We start from the raw sequence: 22,926 nt of genomic DNA on the forward strand, positions 1-22,926 counted from the left end.
ATGGGGAAAACAGGGGAATGCATATGAGAAATATAGCTTTGAAACTAGAGCCAGGGAAGCAGCACAGTAAATCCATGGTTGGTTATTTCTAGGGTTTAATTTGCACACCTCCTACAGGCATTGCAACAGTGCTTGGAAATGCTTTGGAGACAGAGGCTTATAGGCTTGCCTGAACAAGTGTCATAGATAAATGTCATCAATTGGCCCTTGAATATGACCAGCCGGTGTGCTCTCCCCTCAATTGCTTGGTTCCGCTTTACGGGTATTTAACACACATACACAAGAACTTACTCTCCAGTCACTCTGTTTATATCATACTGTATTCCCCACAACGATCGGTTGTTGAGCCCCCATGCTCAACGAAACTGTGCCATTTACTAAGGAGAAGAAAAAAAGATTTTTTAGAAAATGTCAGTTCCTTTTTGGTAAGAGCATTTCTCTCGTACTGGATAATTTCTCTGGGCCTCAATTTTCTCACCTGTATAATGGGGATAACTGAAATGTGGAAAAAAAACCATAACATTTCCAAAGCTTTTAGATCAGAATGTGTCACAGGGTGAGAGCTCTGTCAGGGAAAGGTATTTTCCTTCTGCTTTCCTCTTGTCAGTGTCAATCATCTCACTCTATCAAATAAAACTAAACTTCTGATCAATTTCATAGCCAAGATTATGATGACATATTACATTAGCACATTTGACCTTGATAGAAAACGATTTTCCTTAGTTTATTGCCTAGCAATAGACTGGTAAATTCTCTGCTTCCTGTACTCTATGGCCCTTCTCTTGCCAGGGCTGGAGCCACATGACCTCTCCCTTGAGGCTCGCCCTCCCCTAGTCCCTGGGACCAGTGCTGAATTCACCTGCAAGATGCAGAGTCTTGTGTTAAGATTCTCAAAAGGTCAATCCTACTGAAGAATCTGACCTTGACCTTGTGCATACTTTTGACAAAGAACCTCCTAGCACCTTCCCAAAACCCACACCCACCAGTCTCGTCTTCTTTCTTAGTTCTGGTAATTGACTCCTCTGTGTTCGTGGAAACTTGCCCGGTACCCTAAAACCTGTGCTGCTGTCTGGCTCTTACTAGGCTGCCCTCCGAGACTAAAACCTACTCTGCATTCTTCTTGGAACTTTAGATTCTTACTATACACAAGGCCCTTGTGCTGAATTGTGCTACCTTGTCTGGACTTCCAAGTTCTACCTATTCACAGATGAACATGGTTGTTCTTGTCTGTCTGTCTGTCCACATCTCTCTATTCCAGCCTTATCTTTTTTTCCTTTTACTTTAGCCTGTGCCCCTCTGATGTATCCCTGGCATGTTTTGAGTACCAGCTTATCGTTATGCCCTGCGCATACGAACCCATACAATTAGAACATACTTTTTCCCTGAGCTTTCAACTGGGTATTCAGACTACCTACCCACCTATGTAAATACACCTACATCAGGTTCTGCCTTTCATTCCAGATCTGGTCTGCTGTGCTGGGCAGCTTTACTCCATGATCTCATGCAGCCTTCATGTAACATTATGGCTTTGCTCTGTGACAACCCTACATTTTCTTTATGTTTGTGTTTGTGGCTTTTTGGTGTAACAGGCCCTTTTAGATGAAAATGTTTTTTCATGTAGCCCTCTGGGTCCTTTAGATCCTCATCAGAATGGATTCAGTACGAACTTACCTTATTCCAAACCGTGTTCAATATGGAACAAGATGGTAACCCATATTTAGAACAGGACAGATAGGGTGCCGAATTTTTATGAACTCTGAAGCAGTGTCCACAGTTACAATGAAGCATCTACATAAAATTGTATAATATGTTATTCTTATTCCTCAAATAGCCTAATTGATTGTTCATTGGGCTCACTCAGCCAAAAGTAGAGAGAAACTTTGTACAGACATCATTAGTTTTTCTCCATTTAGAGATTAATCATGAAGAGCTCTGGCTCTTTAATTCTGTAATTTGTATATTTAATGGGCTGCTGCAGAATCTATGACAGTAATTAGCATAGCCTGAAAACTCATTAATACGCAACAACATGATTAATGCAGCATTAATGCAAACATGACTGAAGTTATTTGGGTTATGTAGTAAGAAGATTAAAGCTAAAATGTCCTGTTTGTTTTACCAGTGGTGAGTATAATAGGGTGGCAAAAAAAAAAATAAAATAAAAACAGGTATCAAATTAGTGGTTTTAGAATAGCAGAAAAAAACAGCAAAATTTAAATCAAGGTGACTTCCTCTTTCACTTAGCCCTAAAATTTAGGGCATAAAATATTCTCTACTTTTCCATTTATTCATTTATTCATAAATTTATCATTACGAAAGGTAAGTTCCTTCAACCTTTTGGTTTAACCTAGTTAATCTTTCAGTAGCTTTAATATAATATTATTAGTCTTACAATGAAAAATCTTTAACTTATACCAATCTTTGACCAGTACATTACACATTTGTTTTGAAACAAATATACACTATTGGCTTCAACAAATAAAGGATCTGCTGCTAATGAGGTAAAACTTGCATACTGTGCCCCCTTCTCACTGTATTACCATCTTAAGTCAACATTCAATACTTTATAAGATACTATCATTTTAGTTCCATGTATGTCAACAAAATTACATATTTGTCATATATTACATGTTAAATAATGAAATAGTCAATAGTCTTTTGGGAGGTACAACTGTAAAAGTCTTGATTGTTGTTCTTGCCTCTTATTTAGTCATATTGAAGCACTTTTTTTTCTATTTAATACAGTCTGCTTTATTAGCTGTTCTAAACTTTCAATGACTTATTTCTCCACCTTGTAGTCAAATGTCAAGAGTCATTTATAATACCTGAAACAAAACTTGCATTTTCAGGTCAAGCAATCTTGGAAGACTGGGAAAAAAAAAAAAGTGTATATCAGCTTTCTTGTGCTTGTTTTCCTCTGCAATAAGAAAATGTTTATGATTTTATTTTTTCTTTAAAAATCAAATGAATATATACTAGGTACTAGGCTCTTGGCTGGGTCTTGAGGAGGCAAAGTGAATCCATCCTATGGTATCTGGACTTGAAAATGACCATGTTTTAGAGAAGCTCCTTTCCACCTAAGAATTTCAACAGATAGGAACAAAATAGCACTGTAGAAAACAAACACACAAACAAATCAGCATTACTGCTACCAACAGATGGCACTATTAGTGGCTTGAATCATGACTTTTTGTGGGACAAGTGGATTTGCTAACAGACTTTCAAAGGATAGTCTATTTTTAAGGAGAAAAGCCTCTATAAATGCAATAAAGCGGTACTCACGCTCAATTTTCTTTAACTAGGGGTCTTGTCAAAATCTCTCTAAGATTTCTTTAAAATCCTGTATGTAGACTATTTCACTTAATTTAAATATATCATCTTTCACACAAATGGACATGTGTGACCTTAAGTTGTAGTAGAAAGTTAAAGCAACATATTTAGAGGAAAACTGGTCTTTATATATAATCTATACAATATTATATTAGTCTAGCCAACTGGTACTTACAAAACTAAGCAAGTAAATTCTAATGAACTATACCAGCTTTCTATTTATTTTTAAAAGGGAACACCTAGAAATAGAGAGAAAATGCATCATTGGGTAAAATCATTTGCCTCTAATATTTTATTTCACCTCTATGGGTTTTAGTGCACTAGAGAACTGTTTAATCAGACCATTACCAAATTGAATAAATGGCTACTTAGTGATTACTGGACTATTCAGTGATGGAGTTTCAGAGAGCTTTTTATAAATAAGCTTTCTTTGAATAGTTTGTATAAGACCATCCTAATAAATAATATGGAACAGAATCTATTTGCTACACAATATCTCAGTCTTTTCTTTATTTCTGTATAGTGATGAAACAACCAGTCTTTTTAGATGGTAGCCAGACCTTTTTGCTAAGAAGGTATGCAGACTTGGGTATCCTATCCTCATACCACCATTCATAGTGTTTCCAATCACTGGTTCAGAAAAATGGAGAAATGAGACATTTTTGTTTTGTCCTGAATTGAACACAGCCAAGACTCTAATACATGTAGAGAATTTTTTTTTTCCTGTAGCTATACTCCAGGGGCCTGTTGGTGAGGTCCTTAAAAAGTGGTAAAAGGATGAACTGGTTCATTCATTATTAAAGCTTGGTGTCATAGGTAGCAAGGGGATGTCCCATTAGAATTTGGAGATCAGGAATGGTTTTTGGCCTGGATTTTGGGAAAGCGAGAAAGAAACATGTTGATTAAAGGTTGAAACAAAAAACAAACATTTTCTCTAAACTCTAAATTATTGGGGGCTCATCAGTTGTCACATCTTTTCCATATTAGTGTCCCCAATAATGTGCACTGTCTGTAAGAGACACTCAATATTCATTTCTTTTTTACAAATTTTTATTGAAGTATAGTTGACTTACAATGTTGTGTTAGTTTCAGATGTACAGCAAAGTGATTCAGTTATATATATAAATATGTATATTCTTTTTTTTACATTTTCTTCCATTATAGGTTATTATAAGATAGTGAGTATAGTTCCCTGTGCTCTACAGTAGGTCCTTGTTGGTTATCTGTTTTGGTTTTTTTTGTTTTTTGCTTTTTGTTTAAAGGGAGGAAAGAGGAGATTTTTGGGGTTTTTTTAATTTATTTTTTTATTTTTGGCTGTGTTGGGTCTTCGTTTCTGTGCGAGGGCTTTCTCTAGTTGCGGCGAGCGGGGGCCACTCTTCATCGCGGTGCGCGGGCCTCTCACTATCGCGGCCTCTCTTGTTGTGGAGCACAGGCTCCAGACGCGCAGGCTCAGCAGTTGTGACGCACGGGCTTAGTTGCTCCACGGCATGTGGGATCTTCCCAGACCAGGGCTCGAACCCGTGTTAACCCTGGTTATCTGTTTTAAATACAGTAGTGTGTGTATTTTAATCCCAAACTCCTAATTTATCCCTCCCCCATCTTTCCCCTTTGGAAACCATAAGTTTGTTTTCTATGTCTGTGAGTCTATTTCTGTTTTGTAAATAAGTTCATTTGTATCCTAATTTTAGATTCCACGTATAAGTGATATCATATGACATTTTTCTTTCTCTGTCTGGCTTACTTCACTTAGTATGATAATCTCTAGGCCCATCCATGTTGCTACAAATGGCATCATTTCATTCCTTTTTATGGCTGAGGAATAGTCCATTGTGTATATATACCACATCTTCTTTATCCATTCATTTGTTGATGGACACTTAGGTTGTTTCCATGTCTTGGCTGTTGTAAATAGAGCTGCTGTGAACATTGGGGTGCATGTATCTTTTCAAATTATGGTTTTCTCCAGATATATGTCCAGGAGTGGGATTGCTGAATCATATGGTAGCTCTATTTTTAGTTTTTTAAGAAAGACCCGTACTGTTCTCCATAGTGACTTTACCAGTTTACAGTCCCACCAACAGTGTAGGAAGATTCCTTTCTCTCCACACCCTCTCCAGTATTTATTATTTGTAGACTTTTTGATGATGGTCATTCTGACTGGTGTCGGGTGGCTCCTCTTTGTAGTTTTGATTTGCATTTCTCTAGTAATTAGTGATGTTGAGCATCTTTTCATGTGCCTTTTGGCCATCTGTATGCCTTCTTTAGAGAAATGTCTATTTAGATCTTCTGCCCATTTTTTGACTGGGTTGTTTCGGTTTTTTTTGGTATTGAGCTGCATGAGCTGTTTGTATATTTTGGAGATTAATTCTCTTGTCAGTCACATTGTTTGCAAATATTTTCTCCTATTCTGTAGGTTGTCTTTTTGTTTTGTTTATTATTTCCTTTGCTGTGCAAAAGCTTTTAAGTTTAATTAGGTCCCATCTGTTTATTTCTGTTTTTATTTCCATTACTCTAGGAGATGGATCCAAAAAAAAATATTGCTTCAATTTATGTCAAAGAGTGTTCTGCCTATGTTTTCCTCTAGGAGTCTTATAGTATCTGGCTTTACATTTAGTTCTTTAATCCATTTTGAGTTTTTTTGTGTGTGTATGGTGTTAGAGAATGTTCTAATCTCATTCTTTTACATGCAGCTGTCATCAATATACATTTCTTAAATACAGTAAGAACTTACTGTAATTTTACACAGAAATGTATTTCTGTATAATGAAGGACTGTGTGTGCTTGTGAGAAGTTGGACTCTGAGAAGGTTGTGCGATGAGGATGCTGAGACTTTTGTTCTCCCAGAGAAGCCCTGAGATTGCTCAAGTTGTAAGACTCTTTCTTGGAGTTGGACAGGTATTCAAGAGGTGTCTAATTACAGGCTTTCTGTTTTGTAAGCTGTAAAATAAAGGTACAATATAGCCCTCTGTTGTTAATACCAAATCAAGGGCATCTCAAAGCAAGCGAAACTCAATGGACTTTAATAATAATAATAATAATAATAATAACTAGTACTTATACAGGGCCAAATGGTTCTAAATACCTGATATACATTAACTTATTATTTCATCTTCCCAAGAATTTTGTGAAAGAAGAAACTATCATTATCTCCACTTATAAGTGAAGAAATTAGGTACAGAAAGGTTAAATAAGGTCCAAGGTCACATGTAAATTAAGTTCTAGAGTATTTGAATCCAGGCAGTATACTCTAGCATCTATCTTTAATCACTAAGCCAAATACCAAATTCCCCTTCTTTGGAGTTACACCAAAGAAATATCTTAACAAAATGATATAGGACCTTTGGAAGGAAAAAAAGAAAGATTGTTTTAACTCTTGCAACGCTATTAAGTTGGAGAACAGGGTGAAGGCCAGGTAGCTGCTTCCTATTTGGCCAGGGAGAGGGACGGGTCCTACCTTGGGCCCTCTTTTAAGTACATGGCAGATGCTGTCAATTCCTTTTTACCCTCTGATTTTCTTGATACTTCTCCAAAAGTGGTTAATATGTTTTTAGTGATTTAATTGAGAAGCTATGCAATTATATTACCTGATTAAAACAAAAATGTTCATTCATGAACAGGTTTGTCTGCACACGGCAAACATTTCTCTGACTTTTAAAACAAGTTTGACTTATTTTTACTGAATTGAATTTACCTAATATTTTAGTCTTATGGTGATAAAGTATTAGAAATGAATTAGTAACCAATTTCAAATACATGCATTGTTACCATGCAAATCTATTGTTCTCAATTCCTACAATAGTGTGAACTAAAGAAAATGGAATTAAGTTGTGGTAAGAATGGACTCAGTTACATATAAGGATTCACTTCATGACAGTAAGAGTGATTATACAATGACATGGGCTGCTAAGAGGATTATGAAATTTTACTCTTTCATTCATTCAGCGTGCATTTATAGGCATTCTAGTATTTTCAAAACACATTTTTAGAGATAATAAATATTGCAATCTGATCACATTTGTAGATTAGATATTCCTTGGCCTGGAAGGAGAAGACTGGTCCCTTTCAGTAAAATATCCTTTCCCTCTGGAGAGTACCCCAAAATGTCATTGTAGTAAAGCACTTGATCCTTAACACACCGTGGTTGCCCAAGCTGTAGAAGATTACCAAAGACAACGTAATCTAGGCAGCCAGCAGAGCTCCCCTCCTTGCCCTACTTCTGACAAGCAAGATAAAGTGGGGTAGGACAGGGATGGAATGGCCATGGGTTTCATGGTGATTCTAAATTGGCTTCCATGAATCTTCAGGAGTGTCCCCATTCCTTCATTCACTATGTTTATGAGAGGTGGTATGAAGTGATTATGCCAAAATTAGATGTGTGCTTAAGTGTTGATCTACAGGAGGCCCCTAAGCCCTTGGGATGCTTCTTGTTTGTTTGTTTTTGTTTTTTATTTGTCACAAAGTTGGAAGTATAGCCAGCTCCTTCCTCTTGGATTCCTTTACTCTTAAAGACAGTATTCTTTAAGAACCATAATGTGGTTATAGTGTTCTCTTCAAAATGTAGGGTCAGAATCAGAAGTAGACATTTTGATTTCATTTTGAGCTAACAATGTATTATTTGAAAGTGCAACAAGAGAAATTGTTCTCATTTGATTACATTTTAGGATTCTAGTTTGCTCCAAAGGAGCCTGAAATATGTTTTAATATTGGTCCAATTGCTTGGTTCAGCTGAGATTGTTAGTACAGAAAGACTTCGGTGTAGAACTTCCAAAGCAGATTCTTTTTAATGCTGCTTGGGGTCATTGAACACTTTCAACCATTAGACTTGACATGAAAGACACTAAATCATTTCAAGGTCAAGGTCACTCAGAGATTGTACTAATGCTGCAAGTGAGTGGAATTTAATTGTTTTCTCCTGATGCTTGTATTACAAAATAAAACGCAGCATATTTCAGTACATTTTGTGTACTTATATTAAAATAAAGTTTTGAAATCCCTTTTATTTGACATGAATCAATATAAATGTAACTCAATGAAACATGTATGCATATGTGTGCATGTATATGTGCAACTGTATATATGAATTATATATGTATATGCATGCACCTAGATCTTCTGTGAGGTATAAGATATGAAAGTAGAACTGATATGCTTTATAGACATATGTCCAAAAGTTTATTTTTTCAGTTGTATAAAAATAAAAACTAAATAATGATACAAATTCATTTTATTAAAGAATATTTTCATAACTACCTTTTTCTTTAACCTAAGTTTAAACACTTTATTTGCTAGAGTCACTTGTTAAAATGTCAACAATTTTACAAGAGGTCAAGGTAAAACATATTATTTGTTTCAGGAAACCAAAATACATGCTGAATTTTCTATTTTTTGCTCTATAAAATGATTAAGTATTATGTAGATTATAATTCACAATCCAATTATCATTAAATGGCATTCAGTCATATTTTGCATTATCTGACTGCAATCCAACACACCACAATTTTCAAAAATGAGCTCAAAGTGGAGTGTATTTATGTAGTAGATGAAATATAACTTTAAGGTGTTTGGAATTGAATATATATAGTATGTATAAAGAGGAGGGATGATACTTTACAATTATTGGTTATTAGTGGAAGCATTTTTTAATTAAGAATGATATCTTCCTCATAACATACTTGTCTTTCTTGTAAAATTCTGATTTTTTATTAATGATTATATAAATATTTTGGTGTACAAGAGCAATTTAGGGGAATAATCTGGAGTTGGATGGATGGATAAATAGAGATGTAGACAGGTAGATTTATATAAATAGATCTATTTTTCTGTATGTGTATAAACATTTTTACCTAAAACTTCATGCAATATAGGTCTATATTTTTGTAATTAAGATAAAGCTACTCAGAAGAGGAAATCATCTTACATGTTCTTTGGTGACATTGGTTACATTTTACAACATTTGACTTATTAATTGCTTTTGATAATAGAGTGTTTATTTTGGTGGTTCCTTCTATGGGGCATTCCATGAGAATTCCAAGAAACTGTGGTTTACTAGTCACCTAAAATGTCTCTTCTTTTGGAAAACATTCTTTGCTCTTACACACTCTGTTAGCCTAAAGTTTCCTGAATGTTTGAGATGCATCATACTCATGTTTAGGTCCATCTACCTTCTACAGAATAACAACTCAAGAAATATAATTTGAGAGAAGGAATAAAAGTGTTTAAAAAATCAGCAAGAAGCATAGTAATCTAAAACAACAGATGATAATTGGACAAACCAACATTCACCTTTCACCTTAATGGTTAAAAAACTGTATCAATTCTTATTTAGTTGGGAACAATAAATAATGCTTATCATCTGTACTGATTTTTAATATTATTTTGGAAAATATAGCCCATGTATTAAGACAGAATTAAGAGGTAGGATTATTGGAAAGGAGTAGACAAAATTATTTTTTCCAGAAAATATAAGCATATATATATAAAAAAGGAGAGAACACCAAAACCTATCATAGATGATAATATTACAATAAGATGGTTGATTAAAAACAAATGTACTAAGTATTTTTCTATGATTCAGTAATAATCTAAAAATGATCTTATTCATAATGGCAATAAAATATATAAAATCTTGTATAAACTCAAAAAGATGTGCAGGATCAGTTTAAGGAAAAGAGAAAACATACTCATAATAATGATTTTAATGTTAGTATAAAAAGTGAATGGGGGGCTTCCCTGGTGGCACAGTGGTTGAGAATCTGCCTGCCAATGCAGGGGACATGGGTTCGAGCCCTGGTCTGGGAAGATCCCACATGCCACGGAGCAACTAGGCCTGTGAGCCACAACTACTGAGCCTGTGCGACTGGAGCTTGTACACCACAACAAGAGAGGCCGCAATAGTGAGAGGCCCGCACACCGTGATGAAGAGTGGCCCCCACTTGCCACAACTAGAGAAAGCCCTCGCACAGAAACGAAGACCCAACATAGCCATAAAAATAAATAAATAAATAAATAAATAAATAATTCCCATTTAAAACAAAAAACAATGAATGCTGATTAGTTTAAAAAAAAAAAGTGAATGAATTGAGAAGTAGTTAAAAAACAGAAAAGAAGGATACTGAGAGGAAGAATAAATTGTCAGATATTAGAAATATTATCAGATAATACTGCTACAAAAATATATCAGTGGAACTAAATAGAAAGTACAGAGATTGATTCAATAGAATATGCTAAAGGTGGGATTGCGGCCATTAAACATTTATTCAGCAAATATTTTTACACATCTATTATGTGTCAGCCATTGTTCAAGGTGGTGGAAATGCAGAAGTAAATAACACAAAGTTCCTGCCTCATGAAATGCATTATTTTTACATGTCCAGGAACAAAAAACAAAACTTGGATATATCCCTGTCTCACATTATGTGTCAAAATAGATTACAAATGGAATATAATGTTAAATATAAAAATATAGGAAATGAACAGGAAAATGTAAGTAAGTAACAAATTTTTAGTTGGGAAACCTAATTATAAAAGCAAAAGAAAAGGAGATACCATTATTGGAAAAGAATAGATTTTAATACATAAAAATTTACACAATTTTTATAATAGAAATAACATTAAAAATATCTGTCCACAGTAAAAAAAAAATATTTTTTTAATTTAAAAAATCTGTAAGAAAAGAAAGTAAATGACTATAACATATGTGACAGACAGTGAAATAATACCCTTAATATGAAAAGAGAATTTACAAATCAATAATAAAGACAAACTACCCAACTTTAAAAAAAAATGGTGAAGAATTTTGAAATACACAGATGAAGAACTTTGATGAAAGTTCAACTTCAGGGTTCATCCTAGAAATAATATTAAAAATTAATAGGCAGAACACTCTATGACATAAATCACAGCAAGATCCTTTTTGACCCACCTCTTACAGAAATGGAAATAAAAACAAAAATAAACAAATGGGACCTAATGAAACTTAAAAGCTTTTGCACAGCAAAGGAAACCATAAACAAGATGAAAACACAACCCTCAGAATGGGAGAAAATATTTGCAAATGAAGCAACTGACAAAGGATTAATCTCCAAAATTTACAAGCAGCTCATGCAGCTCAATATCAAAAAAACAAACAACCCAATCCAAAAATGGGCAGAAGACCTAAATAGACATTTCTCCAAAGAAGATACACAGATTACCAACAAACACATGAAAGAATGCTCAACATCATTAATCATTAGAGAAATGCAAATCAAAACTACAATGAGATATCATCTCACACAGGTCAGAATGGCCATCATCAAAAAATCTAGAAACAATAAATGCTGGAGAGGGTGTGGAGAAAAGGGAACACTCTTGCACTGTTGGTGGGAATGTAAATTGATACAGCCACTATGGAGAACAGTATGGAGGTTCCTTAAAAAACTAAAAATAGAACTACCATATGACCCAGCAATCCCACTACTGGGCATATACGCTGAGAAAACCATAATTCAGAAAGAGTCATGTACCACAATGTTCATTGCAGCTCTATTTACAATAGCCAGGACATGGAAGCAACCTAAATGTCCATCAACAGGTGAATGGATAAAGATGTGGCACATGTATACAATAGAATATTACTCAACCATAAAAAGAAACGAAACTGAGTTATTTGTAGTGAGGTGGATGGACCTAGAGTCTGTCATACAGAGTGAAGTAAGTCAGAAAGAGAAAAACAAATACTGTATGCTAGCACATATATATGGAATCAAAAGAAAAAAAAAGGTCATGGAGAACCTAGGGGCAAGACAGGAATAAAGACACAGACCTACTAGAGAATGGACTTGAGGATATGGGGAGGGGGAAGGGTAAGCTGGGACAAACTGAGAGAGTGGCATGGACATATGTACACTACCAAATGTAAAATAGATAGCTAGTGGGATGCAGCCGCATAGCAAGGGAGATCAGATCAGTGCTTTGTGACCACCTAGAGGGATGGGATAGGGAGGGTGGGAGGGAGGGAGATGCAAGAGGGAAGAGATATGGGGACATATATATATATGTATAACTGATTCACTTTGTCATAAAGCAGAAACTAACACACCATTGTAAAGCAATTATACTCCAATAAAGATGTTAAAAAAAAACCCCCAAAAACCTAGAGTAAGATTCCAAGTATCTGAGGCAGTGGAAATAGTTGCCTGACAGTGGTTGCAAGACTATCTATATGAAATGGAAAGGAAGGTAAGCAACTTGAGAAGTCTCTGGCTATAAAATCAGAGATGAAAAGGAAGTTAGATGAAAATTCCAGTTCATTAATTTTTAAAGTCACACACTACTACAGGATTTTAGAGATCACCTAATCCAGTACATCTATTAACTGAGGCCTATTCTGTGCAGGAAATAAGCGTCCTGGCATATGTATGTTTCAGAAAGTATCTGGTGATAATTCTTCCTTTTGTACTTATCATTTGGAGATTGTAAAGAATGATTGGTCCTTGTAACAGTGACATTCAGGCAGTCACAGTTTTTAATTTTTCCTAGGTTGAAATGGAGGATTATTTTAAAAGATGAAAGAGAGCATTCTTTGTTTTATAAAGAGTAGGATTAACTACTGTTTCTCAAAACTTCCTACACAGTAAAATTCTTTATTCTTATTTTTCTCTAGTATTACCCTACTTTTTATCCTAATCTTCATTTACAATGTAATTTTTAGAATGCTGATCTAATGTTTCCCAAGTTCTTTAGTAGTAAGCAGATGAAAAACAATTTAATTTAAAAAATTAAGAAATAATACATATTTAAATAAATAACACATTTGCCATTCTAATAAAGAGTTAGCCATTTGGGGATTAATTCCAGGCCATTTCTATTATTTTCAGATTAGTTTTCAATTGTTATTTTTTTAACTATAGTCAATGAAGATTTTGTTATTCATGTATTTATAGGGCTGGTTAGCCATAAATATTTTATGAATGGAGACATTTTTAGAACCATCTAATGGCAGTCAAGTAAAAAGAAAACTTTTTCCAATTTCGAACTTATTTGCATAATTCAAATTAAGCTGTACAGCTAGAGTTGCTCCTATATGAAACTGAACTTCTACATTCCCTAATGCACCAAACAGGCAACTAGAAATCCATCTCCAAGCAAATGGTATGAGTGGGAATGAAGTAGGAGGGATATTTTAGAATGAAGCCAAAGAATTTCTGCTTTCTTTATGAGGGCAAAGATAAGAAAATATCTATGTAATAGAATACATTAATTTTATGTGAAGAGTTATTTTAATTTTAGAAGCTCATGCATCAAGACTCCATTCTCCACACCCCAGTAAACTTCCTGACAAAATACACCTTGACTATTACATTAATATATTTAATTTGTGTTTTTTTACAGCAGTTCTTTATAAATCTTTGGCCAATTTAATATACTGATCTAATAAGGCATCTTTGATCTCTGATAGATTTGTTTTAAAACTGAGCCATATCTTTGTTTATTCTATTGGAATTTTCTATTGAATGTGAGATGAACAGTGTGGTTTAAGTCAGAGATAAGTAACTCTTACCACAGGCTATACCTGTTTCTTTCATATGGCTCCTAGCAGGATTTGAAAATTTTGTTGACTGTCACATCCTTAGCATCGAGATCAATGGATTTGGTTGTGTGATGCATCTGAAGGAGAGTTTAGTGATAACACCAGATTCTAGTACCTTTCATCCTCATCTCAGTGTTTTGGTTTGATACTTCCTTCTACAATACAAGGAAGGGGCACTAGGCAGACTGTAAAAGCTAAATTCTAGCAGATATTTTTTACACTTGATCTTAGCCAAAAGGCCGAGAAGCGATAGCAGATATTTTTTAAAGTCAAAAAGAAGGAGAGATACTGGTTGTGACAGTAGTTTATAACGCTTTGGGAAAATGCCTCTCTTCTACTACAATATCTTCTTTTTTTATGAACGTTTATCTATATCTATCACTTGGCTTTAGAAGCCCTATGTGCTCTTTACATCATTGTCCATCAGCTAAATTATAATTCATCCTTCACAATCCAACTCAGTCATCACAGCTTCTGTGAACTTTCACATATGCTACTCTGCCCTCATTTTAACAGTTAGTCTTTTTTTTTTTTTTTTGCTATTTAACATCTGTGAATTACATATCCTTCTTTAAGTATGTCATTTATAGTGTTTTGTGTTTATTTGGCCCATCGACTGTAGAATAAGTTCTATATGAGATGAGTATTATGCCTTTCTTTATTTCTCAGAAAAAAAGTATATTTTGGTGAAAGAAAAGGTAAATTAATGGAACTAAGTTATGTTTAAATTATTGTCTATTTAATTTTCTCTATGTTTACAAGTTAAAATATTTTAAAGTAAGTTGTTTTCATATTCTTTTATTCCTGCTAAAAGTTATCTCATGTTAATTGGTTTTGAGTTTTTTAACTTAATGTAATATTTGATTGTCTTTTCTCAACCAGTGGATCAACATCTATTTCTAAAGGGGAAAAAAATGTTTACCTCTATAATTGAAGGTTAAAAGGAAGAAATGTCTGACCTAAAAGCTATTCTAAATTTTTGAAAGATTCTTATGAGAGGACCATAGTCATCTATATGTAAAGTATAGATTTAGAAAATATAGGCGTACTTTCAAGCAAGAGAGATTCAGGATTTGCCACAAGGAAAATTTTTCAATGTAAAGATGATTCACCAATTGAAGAAATAAGTGGAAAAATATATCAATCTTCAGAAAAATATAGAAATAGCGCTAAAAAGATAAAGATCTATGGCCGCTGTCACATGTCACTGTTCTAGCGGTGTTATCAATGCAATAAGAAATAGGAACTATAAAACTTGGACTTAAAATGCTCAAATAATCATTATTTTCCAATAATATTATCTCCTATAAAATCCAAGACAATCTGTTAAAAATATGTCACTAATAGAACGTCTACAAATGACTGGATCTATATATAAATCAGTTGCTTTACTGTTCCCACAAAAACACTTATAAAATTAATAGAAACTTCTGCTTCAAATTTGGAGGTAGAAGAGTGAGAAGGACTTTCACTACCATGGTAACAACAAGAAAAATCTAGGCTAAATAAATATCATATTTTTCTGTGAGGCTATCAAAGAGCAGGTAATGCAGAAAAGCCTGGACAAACTGAATTTTAGTAAGAAATAAGTGTTTCATAGTTGAAGGGAGAGCTGTGGAACTTTCTATATCTGAGGGTGGGTACGTGGTCCCAGAGGTATAAGCCTGATATATATATAGGGAAAATTTTCAGAGTCAAGAAGAAATCAGCTGTCAACTGTCAATGTGCCCTAGTGACATGACATGAGATCTAGAAGAAGTCCAAATGCCAAAACAAGTAGCTCAGTTCCCAAATCCTATTATGCTCTCCACTCATATTTTGCCAAGAAAGTATCTGTTGAAGAGGGCCTAGAAATGGACTCCTACACATTCTTCCAGTGATTGGTTCCAGAGATATGAAAGGACTGAATCCAAATTTGAACCAAAAAATCTACAATCTCCTGCCAGTTTAAATATGAATAAAATCAAAACAATGACATCATCAGTCATTGGGAGTTGGGATAATCACAAGTGAACTCAATGTAATTAGAGCCCAATTTCAGTTCAACACAGTCAATAGAGGCATATTTCCAGATGACCAAATTATTAAAATTAGAATGAAAAAAGTATAGCAAATATTATAAATATTTTAAAGAATTTAAAGGTAAAAATACATGTAGTAGATAAAGAGAATACAGCATTTTAGAAGAGAAATGATTGCTCTAAAAGGAATAAAATAAAAGAAGTGCAAAATCTTTACTGGATGAGCTTAACAGCAGGTGGACAGTGCAAAACAAAAGATTAATGAATTTGAACATAGATAGTTATAAAATAACCACATGAAAACAGAGAAAAAAGATTGAAAGAAAAACAGAGGATGAGTAACCTATGAGATAATATCAGGAGTTCTAACTTACGTGGAGACAGGGCTCCAGGAAGAAGGAAAAGAGAAAATAGGCAGAAAAAAATATTTGAGGAAATAACTGCTGATAAATCTTCAGATTTTGTAATAAAACAGAAGCCTATGGATCAGAGAAGCTCAGTGACTTTCAAACAGGATAAATACAATGAAAATCACATCTTAGACATATTATAGTAAAAATTACTGAAACAAAAATAAAGAAAAAGAAAGAAACTTAAACCATCTAGGAGAAAAAAAGATGTTACATACAGGGAAATGATGAAAAGAATGATGGCTGACACTTCATCTGAAATAATGGAGGCCAGAAGATAATGGAATATCTTTAAAAACCTAAAAAAAAAAAAGTCAACCTGAATTCTGCGTTCAGTGAAAATATTCAAAAATGAAGTTGAAAGACATTTTCAGATAAACAAAAACTGAGTTAATACATTGTGAATAATCCTGAAATTCAGTAAATGCTAAAGAATTTTTTTCAGTCTAAAGGAAAATAATACCAGGTAGGAATAAATATCTGATGAAGGAATGGAGGGAAATGGAAACAAAAAATATGTGAATAAATAGAAAGTATTTTTTTCCTAATTTTTTAAAAAGACATTTGACTGGCAAAACCCAAAATATAAATATATTCTGTAGTTTACAACCTACATAAAAGTAAAATTTATGGCAAAAATAGCACAAGTGATTGGAAGTATGATGCCATAGTAATCTTATATCTGAAGTGGTATAATATCGATTTCTGGTAGAATATTGTAAGTTAAGAATGCATATGATGGTCCATAGAGTAACCATTTTAGGAAGTTTAGGTAAAGAAATGAGAAAGAAATAAAATGGAATATTTAAATAACTCTACTAATCCAAAACAAGTTAGGATAGGCACAATTAAAGAACAAAGAACAAATGCAAAAAAAAAAAAAGAAGAAAAAGAAGAACGAAAACAAATAGTAAGATGGTAAACTTAAATTCAACCATATTGATAATTACATTGAATAAAAATATATAAACACACCAACCAAAAGGCGAAGATTATCAGACTGGCTAAAAGGGCAAGACTCTAATATACACTGTTTACAAGAGATGTACTTTAAGTATAAAAAACAGATGGATTAAAAGTAAAAGGATGGAAAACATAAATCATGAAACACTTTTCATAACAAAATGGCAGTGGCAATATTTATATCAAAGTAATCTTCAAGACCAGTAGTATTACTGGAAATAAAGACATTTCACATTGATAAACAGTGAATTCTTCAAGAAGAAAATATCCTAAATGTAATAGTATGTAATAGTAGAGTTTCAAAATATATGAAATAAAATTTATAAACTAGGGAGAAAATAGGCAAATTCACTACCATATGTGAAGGTTTTTAAATGACTTTCTCAGTAATTAATAAAAGAAGTAGCTAAAGGATCTATAAGAATATAGGAAAAGTAAGCAACACTACCAGTGAACTTAAATGGTATTTATTGAACACTATAGCCCAGCCTGGAAAACACCCATTCTTTTCAAATGTACTTGGAAAGTATATACTGGACCATAAAGAAGTCTCAATAAATTTCAAAGGATTGAAGTCATAGCACTTATTCTCTCTACATGGAATTAAATTAAAAATCAATATGCGAATGATATCTCATTTCTAAATGATATCTCATTTAGAAAATTTCTAAATATTTAAAATTAACTCATTTTTTAAATAACATGTAAATCAAAAAAGAAATGACAAGGGAATTTTTTTAGTTGAAATTTTAAAAGTTAAAAAATGAAACTACAGCATTATCAGCTTTTAAAATTCAGGTAAAGTGTTTAGAAGTTAATGTTTAGGTTAAATGATTATCTTAGAAGAAAAAGATCCAAGCCTTTCCATGTTTCTTATTAAAAGAGCTAACAAAAGAATAAATTAAACTCCAAGTAATAAGACATAGAAAATAATTAAGATCAAATATCGATGAAATGGAAACAGATATCAAGGCCCAATGTTGGCTTTCAAGAATAATGGGCAGGGCTTCCCTGGTGGTGCAGTGGTTAAAAATCCGCCTGCCATTGCAGGGGACACGGGTTCGAGCCCTGGTCCGGGAAGATCCCACATGCCACGGAGGAACTAAACCCGTGTGCCACAACTACTGAGCCCACGTACCACAACTACTGAAACCCGCACACCTAGAGCCTATGCTCTGCAACAAGAGAAGCCACCACAATGAGAAGCCCACGCAAGGAAGAGTAGCCCTCGCCTGCCGCAACTAGAGGAAGCCTGCACACAGCAACGAAGACCCAATGCAGCCAAAAATAAATAAATAAAATAAACAAATTTATTTAAAAAAAAAGAATAATGGGCAGTGGAGGGTAGATTTTGAATTAATTTAAAAAATCAATCAGTGTGATTCACCACATTAATAGAGGGATTGGAACAAAGTATCATATTTTCTCAATAGATCTGGAAAGGATTTGACAAAATTTAACACCTACTCATAATGAAAACTTTCAGCAAACTAGGAATAGAGGGGGACTTTCCCAATTAAATAAAGGACCACTTTGAACATCCTACAGCTAATATACTCAATGGTGAAACAATATGTGCTTTGCCTCTAAGATTGGGATCAGCATTCAAATTTTACTAGTGGTCCTAGCCTCTGCAATAAAGCAATAAAATAAGTAAAAGTCACAATGTTGGAAAGGAAAAGGAAAATGTCTTTATTTGTAGTTGATGTGATTATGTATGTATATTCAATCTCTAAGTACTAGAACTATTCAATAGTAAGAATTCAGAAAGGTAGCACATACAAAATCAATGTAGATAAAATTAATCAAATATACTAATAATAAATAGTTGAAAAAAGTGTAAAAGTAGCATTTAAAAGAGCATCCAAAACATAATACTTAAATTTAACAAAATAAGTGAAAAGATTCTACACCCAAAATTGTAAAACGACTTAGGAAAATTAAATATAAATAAATGAGAAGAGTTATCATGATTGTGGATGATAAGCAAAAGGTTGTTAAAATAGTCCTTCCCCTCAAGTCAATCTATAGGCTTAATGTAATTTCAGTCAAAATTACAGCAAGCTTTTTTAAAGAAATTCTCAAGTTGATTCTACAAGTTAAAAGGAAATTCAAAAGGTCTAGAATATTTGAAAACAAGATTGAATATAGTCTGATGAATTTGTCAGACTTATGCTATCTGACTTCATGACTTAAAATAAGGCCACAAAAATCAAGACATTGTATTATTTGTGAAGTACTGACAAATAGATTAGAAATAGACACAAATTTCCGTTGTCAATTAAATTTGGTGAAGTTGAGGCAATTCAATGAGGAAAGCACAATGTTTTCACCAATGATATTGCATAATCTGGAGTGATCTGGAAAAAATGAAGCTGGATCCCTACCTCACATCATACATACAAATTAATCTGAGATGGAGTCAAAGTCCTAAAAATAAAAGCTAAAATTATAAAGCTTTTAGGAGAAAAATGAGAGAATATCTTGGTGACCTTGGTGTTGGTAAAGACTTTAGGGTATAAAAAGCACTATCCATTCAAAAATGATAAATTCAACTTCTTCAAAAGATGCTAAGAATATGAAAAGGCAAGCCACAGAATAAGTCATAGGTTACGTATATGTTTTAGTAAGAAAATACCAAGCAGTTTTCTGAAATGGTTGTTCCATCTTACATTTACATACAGCAGAATTTAGTGTTTTTAATTTTAGCCATTCTAGTGAGTATAGCATGGTATCTCACTGTAGTTTTAATTTGCAGTTCCCTGATGATTGATGAAACTGAGCATCTTCCTTGTGAACCTTATTATTCACATATCAGGGTTTGTTGGTCATGACTGTTCAAACTTTTTAATTTTTTAAATTCTTTTATACAATTTTAAAGGTTACATTCCATTTACAGTTATTACAAAATATTGGCTATAGTCCCCATGTTGTACAATGTATCTTTGTAGCCTGTCTTATACCCAATAGTTTGTACTCCCACTCTCCACCACTATATAGCTCCTCTCCCCTCTCTCCACTGGTAACCACTAGTTGGTTCTCTATATCTGTGAGTCTGCTGCTTTTTTGTTATATTTACTAGTTTTTTGTAGTTTTTAGATTCTACATATAAGTAATATCACGCAATATTTGTCTTTCTCTGACTTATTTCACCTAGCACAATGCCCTGCAAGACCATCCATGTTGCTGCAAATAGCAAAATTCCATTCTTTTTAATGGCTGAGTAGTATTCCATTGTATATATACCACATCTTCTTTATCCATTCATATGTCGATGGACATTTATGTTACTTCAGTATCTTGGCAATTGTAAACAATGCTGCTTTGAACATTGGAGTGCTTGTATCTTTTTGAATTAGTGTCTTCATTTATGTATTTATTTATTTATTTTTGGATATATACCCAGGAGTGGAATTACTGGGTCATATGGTAGCTCTATTTTTAGTACTTTGAGAAACTTCCATCCTGTTTTCCACAGTGGCTGCACCAATTTACATTCCCACCAACAGTGTACAAGAGTTCCCTTTTCTCCACATCCTGGCCAGCATTTGTTATTTGTGTTCTTTTTGATGATAGCCATTCTGACAGGTGTGAGGTAATATCTCATTGTGGTTTTGATTTGCATTTCCCTGATGATTAAGTTATGTTGAGCATCTTTTCATGTGCCTCTTGGCCAGTTTCATTTCCTCTTTGAAAAAAAAATGTATTGAGTTGTAGGATTTCGTTGTAGGATTTCTTTATATATGCTACACATCCATGTCTGTTATGGGAATTTGAAATTCTGGTTCAAGATTTTTTTTTCATATCTGTAAATGCTTTTTAGCAGCTCTTGCATTCATGCTGGGGAGTTGTGTTATAGTTTCTTATAATTATAGTTTCTGTGCTTGGATCTTGGAGGGAAGAATTTTCTTCAGCTAAAATGTTTTGGTTCTCAATTTCATTTTGTTCTTACAGTAGCTGTATAAGGATATTATATGATAATTTCCAGTCATTTTGAAATGTCTTATCTTTTGCTGAATATGCAATACCAATGGTATATCAGTTAGGATGAAGGTTTTGGGTAGGTTTTTTGGTTCAAGAGAGACACATCCTGTTGTTTTTGTGAATGGTGATAGATGGTGCACTCTGTGGTGATTTGTGTGTTTTCTGATTTTCTGATTCTCTTTTGTTAATTCAGAACTCTTAATTTCCTGTTTGCTTCCTTCCCTGACGCTAAGAGATATGGCTTCTTCTAGTGCTTTCCCTTTCCTCTGGAAGCAGTGCCTTCCACAGATTGCTCTTTCTTTTCCTGGACCCTTTCAGGCCTCTTTCTTTGAATATCTCAGTAGCCAATATTTTGTTCTCAGTGTTGTTGTTTGTTTGCTTGTTTGTTTGTTTGTTTAACTCAGGGAGGAACTGACTTTCAGGGGGTGATTTTATCTGACTTCTGCCATGGCTGGGTCCTTGCTGCCCTCTGCCCTTTTCTGTTCATTCTTTATTCTACTCTCAACTCCAGTGTGAAATCTGGTGCTGACTCTTCTGGTTTAGAATGTTTATTTCTCTATTTCACATACTGAAGTTTTTAAAATTCTCTGTCTCCTATTGACTCTATAGGCTTGGGTTATGGTGATTATATTTGTTCTCCTTCATGATCAGAATGGTTTTTAGAGAAAAATGTGGAAATATTAGGGTGCTATCATTATCCAATGGGAAGCTGAATCATCTGGACTAAAATTTTAAATGTTATAGTCATGAATATGCTAGAAGAAACTATTAAAGACTACTTTTTATTATTTTTTGAGTAAGGAAGTACTTTCTAATTAAAGCACAAATTCTAGAAGAAATTAAGAAAAAATGTTTTAAAATTTTGAGTCGTTTTATTTTAGCCTATAGCATAATGAAAAACAACAACATAAGGTTAAAAGGCACACGGCAAACTGGGAGAAAGTATTTGAAACATCTTTCTAGACAAAGGATCAGTGAGGTGTCACCTCACACTGGTCAGAATGGCCATCATCAAAAATGTCTACGGGGCTTCCCTGGTGGCGCAGTGGTTGGGAGTCTGCCTGCTAATGCAGGGGACATGGGTTCGCGCCCTGGTCTTGAGGATTCCACATGCCGCGGAGCAACTAGACCCGTGAGCCACAAGTACTGAGCCTGCGCGTCTGGAGCCCATGCTCCGCAACGATAGAGGCCACGATAGTGAGAGGCCCGCGCACCGCGATGAAGAGTGGCCCCCGCTTGCCGCAACTAGAGAAAGCCCTAGCACAGAAATGAAGACCCAACATAGCAATCAAGCAAGCAATCAATCAATAAATAAAACTTAAAAAAAAAATGTCTACAAATAATAAATGCTGGAGAAAGTGTGGAGAAAAAGGAACCCTCCTACACTGTTGGTAGGAATGTAAATTGGTGTAGTCACTATGGAGAACAGTATGGGGGTTCCTTAAAAAACTAAAACTAAAAAAAAAAAAAAACAAAAACTAAAACTAGAGCTACCATATGATCCTGCAATCCCACTCCTGGGCATATATCCAGAGAAAAACATAATTAGAAAAGATACATGCAACCCAAAGTTTGTAGCACTATTTAAAATAGCCAAGACATGGAAGCAACCTAAATATCTATTGATGGATGAATGGATAAAGAAGAT

The 22,926-nt window shown here is 34.0% G+C and overlaps 1 protein-coding gene and 1 pseudogene across 1 annotated transcript in view; one reads left to right on the forward strand and one right to left on the reverse strand.

The window, feature by feature from the left end:
• The window catches only part of USH2A (usherin), a 775,536-nt gene that overhangs the window by 272,366 nt on the left and 480,244 nt on the right, over positions 1 to 22,926 (forward strand). The window lies entirely within an intron of this gene.
• On the reverse strand, positions 14,037 to 14,151 carry LOC132355073 (U2 spliceosomal RNA; annotated as a pseudogene).

This window comes from Balaenoptera ricei, chromosome 1 (assembly GCF_028023285.1).
Source record: "Balaenoptera ricei isolate mBalRic1 chromosome 1, mBalRic1.hap2, whole genome shotgun sequence".
Classification (NCBI taxonomy): domain Eukaryota; kingdom Metazoa; phylum Chordata; class Mammalia; order Artiodactyla; family Balaenopteridae; genus Balaenoptera; species Balaenoptera ricei.